Source organism: Hyla sarda, chromosome 11 (assembly GCF_029499605.1).
Source record: "Hyla sarda isolate aHylSar1 chromosome 11, aHylSar1.hap1, whole genome shotgun sequence".
NCBI lineage: Eukaryota > Metazoa > Chordata > Amphibia > Anura > Hylidae > Hyla > Hyla sarda.
The window spans coordinates 88,271,283-88,283,348 of NC_079199.1; the positions used below are offsets into that span (position 1 = coordinate 88,271,283).

Consider the following 12,066-nt stretch of genomic DNA (forward strand, 5'->3'; position numbering starts at 1 on the left):
TGCCAGAGAGGGATTGGCGAGGACCGTGCTAGTGGACCGGTTCTAAGTCACTACTGGTTTTCACCAGAGCCCGCCGCAAAGCGGGATGGTCTTGCTGCGGCGGTAGTGACCAGGTCGTATCCACTAGCAACGGCTCAACCTCTCTGACTGCTGAAGATAGGCGCGGTACAAGGGAGTAGACAGAAGCAAGGTCGGACGTAGCAGAAGGTCGGGGGCAGGCGGCAAGGTTCGTAGTCAGGGTGAATAGCAGAAGTTCTGGTACACAGGCTTTGGACACACAAAACGCTTTCACTGGCACAAGGCAACAAGATCCGGCAAGGGAGTGCATGGGAGGAGATCAGATATAGCCAGGGAGCAGGTGGAAGCCAATTAAGCTAATTGGGCCAGGCACCAATCATTGGTGCACTGGCCCTTTAAGTCTCAGGGAGCTGGCGCGCGCGCGCCCTAGAGAGCGGAGCCGCGCGCGCCAGCACATGACAGCAGGGGACGGGAACGGGTAAGTGACCTGGGATGCGATTCGCGAGCGGGCGCGTCCCGCTGTGCGAATCGCATCCCCGACGGCCATGACAGTGCAGCGCTCCCGGTCAGCGGGACCGACCGGGGCGCTGCGGAGAGAGAGACGCCGTACGCGCTCCGGGGAGGAGCGGGGACCCGGAGCGCTAGGCGTAACAGTGGTCATGACATCACAGGAAATACATTTCTTTTTTGGATTTCTCTGTAGTATACAGCCCCTAAAAAGTACTGGAAGGAGTAAGATTTTTTTATAGAAGTGATTTACAAATCTGTTTAACTTTCTGGCACCAGTTAATTTAAAAATAAAATGTTTTCCACGGGAGTACCCCTTTAACTACTTTTAGTTTTTTTTCCTCCTTCTAAGAGACATAACTCTTATTTTTCTGTTTCTGGAGCCATATGGGGGCTTGTTGTTTTCTGAGCTATTTGTACTTTGGGCATTTTCATTTAAAGGGAATCTGTCAGCAGCGTAATCGACAGCAACCTACTGGGACTGTCTGTTAGTGCTGGTGACACTTATCAAAATGGACTTTACCTTATTCTCCTAGGTGCCACCATTTCCAAGATATCCTTACAAATCCCAATATGTAAATGATGGTCTTAGTGCAATCGGGGCATTCCATAGCATGGGGTGCACCTGTACTTCTTCCAGACTGTGGTTGTGCATTACGCCCCCTAATAAATATTCCTGCTCTTCCTCATATAAATAAAATATTATTATTATTATTCGGCATGTAGTTGCCACACTCCGCTCTCCAGTAGGGCCACTTCAAACTATCACCGTGCATGCACAGGATCTCGGCACTTGGCAGCTACGTGCAAAGGTTAAAGAGTATTAATATTCAGTAGGGGGCATGAGACACAACACTGGCCGGGAAGGAGAACCAATGCACCTTGGACATAGGGAAGCTACAAGTGCATCAAAACCCTCATTTACATATTGGGATTTGTAGGTTCGGGTAGAGTAAGAGCCAAGGTGCAAAAGTGCCCTGGGAGTGGTGACCCCCAGGGTGCCGGAATTAACTTAGGAGTAAGATGGAGGATAGCATATAGCAGTTACTTTTATCTCTCATTTTTCTAAGCACTCACCTCTAGCATTCTGGCCTTCTAGCTGTTGATCTGCAGAGAAATTTTTATAGATCCGGATGTCCGATGTCCGAGCAGTATCACACTATGCACATTCGCTTCTGGGCCCTTTTTGGCTAAGATCAAGTGTAGTATCTGTTTTTATCAGTCTTATCAGTGGATCAGGCACCACTGATGTGTGACTGGTGAGGATGGGTGCTGCATGGAGGGGGTTGGTTTCGGTAGAATCAGCTCAATGGCGGCCCTGATTTTACCTGTTCCCTCCAGGTCTTGCCATGAGGCTGGGAAGGTCTAGAGCTGAAGTATTTTTGCACCTCGGGGAATGGTGACCCCAAAGTGCCGAAACTCACTGAGAGGATAGGCTCACTGAGTGGATGCACCTGCATCAATCTCTATACCTGTGGCACTCACCTTGATTCCCGGCTTTCTGGCTAGGATAGGAGAAATTTTTATAGATCCGCACAGATGTCCGGGCCGTAAATCTGCACACATTCACTTATTTGTTTATTTTTTGTCACTATTTATGTTTTGTTTGTGCACAGGATTTCTGGGTGCCGTAGCCCTTCTGGCTATCCCTCCTGGTGGTCTATGGGAGGTGTGTGTTGCCATCTGGTTCCCCACCTCCCTGCAAAAACCCTGGGTATCACTGCATGGGCAGGGTACCGACTGTTTATTGGCTCTACGGGCAGATACCTTGAATAATGCCCAGGTCGATGCCGGGAGCATTTGTGGTCCCTTAGTAGCTTTGGTGAAAAGGGACATTGAACCTGGAATCTCGCAGGTGCCTTTTGGCCCAGAGGAGAAGGGTAAGGTTTGTTGGGGGTCCTCTCTCCTTTCAGAGAAGGCCTTGCGATAGACCACATCCTTTGTACACGTTTTTTTGTGTGAACACTTTGCACTTTTTACTTGCACTTGGGTGACTTGAGAGCACGTACCTCGGCTCTTGCTACTTGGACAACTCTGGTTCCAATATATGAACCCAAATGGGGACCTTATAGAAAAAGAACAGGATTGTCAAAAAATTGCTGTCAGATGAAGGTTTCCCCCATTCACATGCATGCTTGGCTGAGCCTCAGCAGCGGGGCATATCTGGCAGCAGCTTATCTTTTGGAAAAGCAAAAAAAATGGAACATTGAAACTCATCCTACCCAATTCTTCTTTCTCTGACATTATCGGTCGATGAAGAAATAGGAGGCCTCCATGAACATTAGATAGTCGGCCAGTCACACCAAAATAGATGGAATCAGACGACTTTGCACAAGGGGGGATTTTACCTTTTGACTTATCCACAAAGTCAATAATGGTGGAAGACAGTGGTGTTCAAACAACTTTTATGGTTTCTGGAGCATAATGTGAGTTGTAGTTTCAATAAAGCTTAAAGCCTACCCGTTATATCCAACAAAAAACATTTTTTTTAAATATATCACTCAGCACCAAATCCTTACCATGTACATCAAATTTTTATGTGTCTAGCACCTTTATTTTTTTTATTACACTTTTAATTTCGCTCACTAGTCAGAATTCCTCTCATAGGGAGGGGGCGTGGCCTCACTGTGCAGGTCTCCGCCCCCTCCCTCAGTATACTGTCTGCTCACATCTCCCCTAGCATTAGCAAAACTACAACTCCCAGCTTGTCCACACTGACAGTAGCAGGACACAAGATGACAGTGGGAGGATTTTTGCACGCTTTACAACATATCAAAAGTTTTTGTATCTGACAGTGCCTATTTAAAAAAAAACTTTAGGTTTAGAGACCACTGATGCTAGGTAACTTTGAAGACCACATGTCGCTCATTGATTTTTTCCATGTATATTACTCTTAACACATTTGGTTATTTTTCTCCTCCAGTTACAACCAAACCCCCTTTTCTGCATTCTTGACCTGACATTTAATTTACCTTCCAAAGATATTTACCGTATTTTTCGCCGTATAAGACGCACTTTTTCTTCCCCAAAACTGGGGGGAAAAAGTTGGTGCGTCTTATACGGCGAATACAACCCCTATCGCGGCGGTCCCTGCGGCCATCATCGGCCAGGAACCGCGGCTAATACAGGACATCACCGATCGCGGTGATGCCCTGTATTAACCCTTCAGACGCGGCGATCAAAGTTGACCGCCGCGTCTGAAGGGAAAGTGACACAAACCCGGCTGTTTAGTTGGGCTGTTCGGGACTGCCACGATTTCACCGCGGCGGTCCCGAACAGCCCGACTGAATAGCCAGGTTAGTGCTTACAGGACACTGGGAGGGACCTTACCTGCCTCCTCGGTGTCTTCTCCGTTCAGGGATCCCCTGTATGGCCGGCGCTCTCCTTCCTCGTCATCACGTCGTCGCGTATGTGCGTCGGCGTGCGTAACGACGTGATGGCGGCGACGGAGAGCGAGGATACCCGGCCGGCAGCAGAGACGTTCCGGAGCGCCGGGGACACGGCGACAGCGATGGAGCGACATCCAGGGCAGCGGTGACGGGTCCGGAGCGGCGGGGACACGTGAGTATTACCTCCTATGCAGTGGTCTTCAATCTGCGGACCTCCAGATGTTGCAAAACTACAACTCCCAGCATGCCCGGACAGCCAACGGCTGTCCGGGCATGCTGGGAGTTGTAGTTTTGCAACATCTGGAGGTCCGCAGGTTGAACACCACTATTGGGTTCAAAATCTTTAATTTTTTAGATTTTGCACCTAAAAATAGGGTGCGTCTTATATGCCGGTGCGTCCTATAGGGCGAAAAATACGGTAGATATTTTGTAAGCCACCACTACAAAGATGTCAAGACCCCTAAGCATGCTTACTTTTCCCATAATCCCATGTGGCATGTCTTTGCTACTGCAGTCATTCAAAATAGGTAATGGAAATATCTTTGTCCCCTTTGAGCTACATGACTCCACTGGTGAAGGTTACGTCTGAATCCATGTTTGTTCCAGCAGACAAAAGATATTCCCCCAGGGGGGGATTTGTAATTAGTTTGATGTACACATTAAGCCTTCATTGTCATTTTGTCAGCCCAGATAAACAGGAGTCGGGAAGAAGGCTCGAAATGCTATTGAAACCGCACATTTAATCCCCTGATCAGGTTTATACCCATTTTCAGGCTTCTGAGTGACAGGGAGATCATTCAGTTTGTATGACAGGTTTACGCTCACCACTCCCAGCCACTGTTGTGTACAATGGTCGTCTTATAAAGCTATAACAATACAATGCAAATATGTCTTTATGCTGGGAGTTGTAGTTTTGCAACAGCTGGAGGCACCCTGGTTGAGAAACACTGGTCTATGTAGAATACAGAAGCTTCTTCAGGGTCCTATACAGAACACGCATTGTCCTAAAAAAAGTAAAATGGAGCCGCCCTCACCTGGTGTCCAAAGGAGCAGCTAACCCTGGTACAGGTAAAGAGTACAGAACATGTAATACCTCCCTGTACTGTAGGGGGCGCTAGCAGACACCAGTCAGTGCATGCACTTCAGTAATACAGGTAAAGAGTACAGAACATGTAATACCTCCCTGTACTGTAGGGGGCGCTACCAGACAGCCAGTCAGTGCATGCACTTCAGTAATACAGGTAAAGAGTACAGAACATGTAATACCTCCTTGTACTGTAGGGGGCGCTACCAGACACCAGTCAGTGCATGCACTTCAGTAATACAGGTAAAGAGTACAGAACATGTAATACCTCCCTGTACTGTAGGGGGCGCTACCAGACATCAGTCAGTGCATGCACTTCAGTAATACAGGTAAAGAGTACAGAACATGTAATACCTCCCTGTACTGTAGGGGGCGCTACCAGACACCAGTCAGTGTATATGCTTCAGTAATACAGGTAAAGAGTAAAGAACATGTAATACCTCCCTGTACTGTAGGGGGCGCTACCAGACACCAGTCAGTGCATACACTTCAGTAATACAGGGGATTTACCAGTGAATGTCCATTCTGATTGGTCAGTTCTTCCAGCCATTGACACGTTTCACAGATCTGGCCTGTCTGTACATTGTATGTTGAGTCTGGTTTTAAGTTACAATGGTCCAGAAAAGACTATGGCATGTTGAAACTATTGTATGTTGAGGCCATTGTAAGTTGAGGGACCACTGTAGTTACTATAGTACACATAAAGGTCAAACCCAATCCCTTGATCATAGGAGACCAAAAAGTCTTTCTTTCCTATTGGAAAAGTTTAGTATACGGCAATTAAAAGTTTATGAAAGTTAGGGCCCTTTGTTGGCTGATTGGCCCGTTTTACCCCATCAAAAAATCATTGCTTGTTGCCTGAACATCCTGTGTAATAGGGGATGAGGGGCTGACGAGAAATGGCAGTAAAGAAGGCCATATGGTCTTGTGATTATTTGTTCTGCCCTCCATGAACAGTGCTAGAGCCTTGTAATAGGTTCTGTAAAGTGTCAGTCTACGAGATCAGCACTTATTTACAGCAAGTACCAGGCTGTCTAATGGTGGCAAACTGGGCAATTGCCAGGGCACACATTTTCTAGAGAACAGCCTTCCTGAGTTTTCAAGTAATCCTTTCTCTGCTTTATATCACCAGGAAAGCTAAAATTAAAGGGGTATTTCAGGATATTTTTTTTCTTCAGCCAATGATGCCAAGTTATAATATCTTGTAATACGCTTCTATTACCGCTGTGCGCCACTTTGTGATGTTTTCATGCACGGGACCAACAGACGGAAATGCTGTAGTGCAAGTCTTTTTAGTTTACTGTTGTCTCTGACCTTTCCCAGCATTCCATGTGGCTAGAGACAATATCTCATGAGTCACATGGTCTCCAGGGGGCGTGGCTATGCTGCAGTAAATGGGTGGAAGGGATTTATCACCCACTGCAGCACAGCCATGCCTTCAGTGAACACACAATGTCCTTCAAAAGAACCACAGGATCAGGCAGGCGCTTGGATCTTGTGTTTCGTGGTGAACCGCTTCATCAGGCATAATGATGCCTGATGAAGCTGTTTGCCGCGAAATGCCTTGTGGGTAATAAATCCTTTTATTCAAACAAGATCCAAGCGCCTGCCTGATCCTGTGGTTCTTTTGGAGGACATTGTGTGTTTGCTGTATCTTTTCCAGGGGCGGCTACTAGATCAGAGACTTCTCCTCTCCATATGCCTTTACCATTGTTGTGCTTGTGTGGTGTCCTGGTACCATATCCTATCTGGTACCTGCGTATGTGGGTCCCCTTAGCCAGAGTCCCTAGGACGTTGGGGTCCCCATTGTCTAGTTCACCCCTAGTCACCTCTCATCCAGAGTTATTGCTCCAATAGCTTACTTAGGAAGCATGTAAATATTATATAAATGCCCTATAAATAGTTAATTACCTGTCTATAGCGTAGCAGGACCTGCGGGTCACGTGGTTAAGTGAACTCTATGGTATTTCTGCTTTAGGACTTTTGGAGGTCCTTGTGACATAGTCAATTACATCACTCATTGTAACAGGGAATGACGGATGTTCGGACCAATCAGATTAGCCCCGCCCCCTTCCCATATAAGGGAGTGGCGGCCATTTTCTCGCTCTCTTGGGCTCTTGTTCCTGTTCAAGCAAGCAAGAAGCATCTGCGCTGCTTAGATCTGTGAGTCTAGGCCTCAACCTTGTGGCAACGGCCGATAACTTCTAAATTCTGAGTGTATCAATCCCCACGCACTCTGCAAGATCACCGGACCTTATCTATCCCCTAAATCCGGACGGATCTGCAATAATTACCCTAAATTCAGAGACTTTAATTTATTTCAAGGTCTGCAACAATTGTCAGTCATTGAGCTATATAAAGACTGTATTTCTGAGACTGTCATTGTTCATTGGATGTACCGTAAGCACTTAAGTAAAGTTACCCAAGTTTAAGTTCAAGTACATTGTGGACCTTCAGTCATTTCATTACATGCACCTGTCGTTTCTGGGAAGGGCGGAGATAGGCCGGAGGATCACCTCAGCATACTAGCCCTCAGTCTGGCGTCACGAACTATAGGGTTAACATTAACCCCTCATCTACTGAAACAATACCCCCACTACCAACACCCCCCAAGGGCTACCACACTTGGCTTAGTAAAACCACCGCTGGTGAGCAAAATTGATTACAGTTCACCTTTCTTTCATATATCTACGGTATCACACTATGGAGCACTTTCCTTTGTTTTAGATGCCCTCATTGACACCATGTGACTTCTTACATATTTGGCCACATGGAATGCGGGGAAAGGTCAGAGACAACAGTAAAATAAAAAGACTTGCACTAAAGCACTTTTGGGTGTGGGTCCTGTGCATGAAAAGGGGGAAAGGCGGCTCATAGAGGTGATAAAAACATATTACACACTATTATCAATTGACATGATGGACTCAAAGGATGAAGAAAAAAATCCTGGAATACCCCTTTAATACCTGTTTTCTGCCAGAGAATTTACAATAAACCCTTTTACTGCTTTTCACCAACAGGAATTTTAAACTATAAGAAGAGTGTACCTATTGTGGTGGCCCAGTATGGGAGGTGTTACCCCGTGCTCCTGCTGTCCTGTAAGGCAGCCTCCTTCAGTGTCCCCAAGGCCCCCTGCACTTGTTTCCCCATTGTAAATATGTTTTACCATGTAAGGTGTTATAAAAATGTAATGTTGCTTTAAAGGGGTACTCCGGTGCTTACACATCTTATCCCCTATCCAAAGGATAGGGGATAAGATGCCTGATCGCGGGAGTCCCGCAGCTGGGGATGCCCGTGATCATGCATGCGGCACCCCGATTGTAATCAGTCCCCGGAGCGTGTTCGCTCCGGGTCTGATTACGGTCGACCGCAGGGTCGGTGGCGTGTGACGTCACGCCTCCACCCCCCATGTGGCGTCACGCTCCGCCCCTCAATGCAAGCCTACGGGAGGGGGCGTGCCGTCCGTGACGTCCCTGTGCGTAGTCGCTAGTCCGGGGCCGGCCTGGAGAAGAGGGCCTCCCGGTGAAGATGGACAGCCGGAACGACTAACCCTCCCCACCGGACGGTCCCTGCAGCATAGATGGCCCGGACCAGCTCACCCTTCCTTCCCACCGAGGGGAGGTGAGTAGAAAACTAAAGGGGGGTCTGGATGATGACGAAGGCCGCAGTGGTCTTCAACCTGCGGACCTCCAGATGTTTCAAAACTACAACTCCCAGCATGCCCGGACAGCCGATGGCTGTCCGGGCATGCTGGGAGTTGTAGTTTTGCAACATCTGGAGGTCCGCAGGTTGAAGACCACTGAGAAGGAATTGACAGGCGGAGAGTTCACTCAAGTGCTGGGAGTTGTAGTTTTGCAACATCCAGAGGTCCGCAGGTTGAAGACCACTGATGAAGGGATTTACAGGCGGTGATGATGAAGGGGGGAGGGGGATAATGACGGGGGTGATGATGACGGGGGTGTTAATGACGGGGGTCTGGATGATGACATGGGGGGATGATGTATTTCCCACCCTAGGCTTATAGTCGAGTCAATAACTTTATTTTTTTTTTTTTTTCTGGAATTTTGGGGGTGAAATTAGGGGCTTTGACTTATATTCGGGTCGGCTTATACTCGAGTATATACAGTATATTGCTATTACGAGAGATTTGTCTTCCGAACGTTTTGCAGGAGAGATGCCGTGCATCAGCTCATGGAAGCGCACTCAGCCGTGCAAAACAGATCTGTCCGGAGCCCCTGCCTATTGTCCGTCTGCCTGCTGTGAAGGTTATGCTTTATCTGCCACAATAAAGCCAACACATGCATGGTGAGTGCAGGTCTCCTGTTGTTCCTCCTCTGTTGCTATTTGTCATGTCACTTGCCTGTACTTAGCACCACCTGAAGCATCCAGCACCTGGAGTAGCACCCCTTCTACACTGACGCCCAGTCCTCTAGTCCTGCAGCTGCCGGCCCAGACCTCTACCTTTGTATTGTCTATTGTAAATAGACTATGGAGAGCTCAGCTGTAAGGGTGCAGCCGCGATCACCGGAGAGGGCATGTGACTATTTTCAGGTCCAGCTCTGTTTTGCAGAGTGACTTGTAAAACTATGTAAAGTATGTGTATTTCATGCCAAACACAGTATTATTGTATTCTGGTAATACCCCTGCTTTGTGCGGATGACAGATTACTACAGTTATGTTGAGAAACAGTTTCTTTGTTATATTCCCTCGGAGACATGTGGGACATTCCGTTTTGTTTCACAGCACAATATATTTCAATACTGCAGCGTATGTGAGTCCCTCATTGGATTAGCTTCAAAGGATCCCGTGAATAGTACGATATTTTCAGATGAATTAGTCATATAGGATCCCACACACTACATTGGAATTAGATTTCTACTCTACTTAACACCAAGAAGGTCAAAAATGTTGTGAATGAAAACATCACATGAGGATGAAATATTTACACTCGTACAAATACACTATATTATCCCATATGAGAACCTTCAGCATGTCTGGTCATTTTCTCATGCTCCTCGGTAGCCAATATAATACACTGTATGGTATGATACACAAGGCCTACCTGGCAGTAACCGTGAAACCAATGGCTTTCTTTGGAAAAGGCATGGGATTGGACTGGAGAATTAAGTCTAAGCAGTCCCTGGTACTCACCTTTTAACTCCTTTACAGGGTCTGAACATTGCTCCTTGGAGCCCCCAGGTCTCTTACCTTAGGGGAGTCTCTGATAGTAACAGCTGACATATCCAAGCATGGTACGATTGGAGAAGACAAAAGACATAGTCAATCGGACTGAGGTCAGGGAAGATGGAGTTTGGTTAACACAGGTAACAGGCAGAAGGTATAAATAAGTGGAGTCTGGTCAACACAGGGTCAGGGAAGGCAAATGAAGGGAACAGTCAGGAATCTAACAGGTTAAAGGGGTACTCGGGCCCTAGACATCTTATCCCCTATCCAAAGGATATTTCTGAGGCACCCGGCGTTCCTTTAGAGCGTCAGGTGCAGGGCCTGAGGTTCGTGATGTCATGGCTGTGCCCCGCTCGTGGCATCATGGCCGCGCCCCCTCAATGCAAGTCTATGCCGTCATACCCCCTCCCATAGGCTTGCATTGAGGGGGCGTGACCGTGACATCACGAGTGGGTCATGGCCATGATGTCACGAGCCTCCGCCCCTCATCGCCAGTCATCCGACACGGAGCGAAGTTTACTCTGTAGACAAGATGTCTGAGGTGCCACAGCCGAGATCGTGGGCCCCAGACATCAGACAACTTATCGCCTATCCAAAGGATAGGTAGGATGTCTAGGGGCGGAGTACCCCTTTAAGAACACTGAAATGCTATCAGAACAACATCTGTACAGCTATCAGGATCAATGGAACCTTATTGCTCAGGCAGGGACCACAGCAGGAGTTCTATAACTAAGGTATGGTGCCAACACAAGTGAAAAGAAAGGAATTTAAATGTGCCCCAGGGCATTTTCTATAGACAAGAGCCAGCACGAATGTGGTCTAAGAGTGCCAGGGTATAATAGATTGGTGACCTGCGTGTCGCCGACCCCAACTGTGAGCAAACAGGAGCGAGACATAAAGCATAGGAGAATTCTTGAGTTGTGTCATCTTACCGTATGTGGTGATTATGTGGACATTTATATACATAATTATGGAAAGTGCCCTTAATTCAGTTCAGCACCTGCCCTCCAAAATCTCTGTGCACGTCCCTGCTCCTGAAGACTTAAAGGTAGGAAGACAATGTAATAGAGCAGCATAAATGCTAGCAGAATGCTTGGATGTATAGGGAGAGGTATAAGCAGTAGAAAGAGAGAAGTGCTCATGGATGTATAGGGAGAGGTATAAGCAGTAGAAAGAGAGAAGTGCTCATGGATGTATAGGGAGAGGTATAAGCAGTAGAAAGAGAGAAGTGCTCATGGATGTGTATAGGGAGAGGTATAAGCAGTAGAAAGAGAGAAGTGCTCATGGATGTATAGGGAGAGGTATAAGCAGTAGAAAGAGAGAAGTGCTCATGCCGCTGTACAGAACACTGGTGAGACCTCACTTGGAGTATTGTGCACAGTACTGGAGGCCGTATCTCCAGAAGGATATAGATACTCTAGAGAGAGGTCAGAGAAGATACTAAACTAGTGCATGGATTGCAGGATAAAACATACCAGGAAAGATTAAAGGACCTTAACATGTATAGAAGAAAGAAGAGACAGAGGGGATATGATAGAGACTTTTAAATACATAAAGGGAATCCACACGGTAAAGAAGAAGAAAAACTACCATAAGAGGACATTGTTTTATATTTATTGGGGCAAAGGTTTCTGCAGTAATATCAGGAAGTATTACTTTACTGAGAGAGTAGTGTATGCATGCAATAGTCTTCCTGCAGAGATGGTCGCTGCAAATACAGTGAAGGAGTTTAAACATGGATGGGATAAGCATAAGTGTTAGGATTCGGCAGGCTGGATGTGGATCATCTGTGTCAGCGAGGGATTGGCGTGGACCGTGTCGGTGGACGGGTTCTAGGGTTGCTACTGGTTTTTACCAGAGCCCGCCGCAAAGCGGGATGGACTT

At 47.1% G+C, this 12,066-nt stretch overlaps 1 non-coding gene across 1 annotated transcript; it reads left to right on the forward strand.

Annotated features, from left to right (window-relative positions):
- The first annotated feature begins 1,693 nt into the window (after positions 1–1,693).
- Positions 1,694–1,882, forward strand: LOC130296070 (U2 spliceosomal RNA). The gene has a single exon (XR_008849118.1). It is a non-coding gene; the product is annotated as a U2 spliceosomal RNA (small nuclear RNA).
- The last annotated feature ends 10,184 nt before the right edge of the window (positions 1,883–12,066 follow it).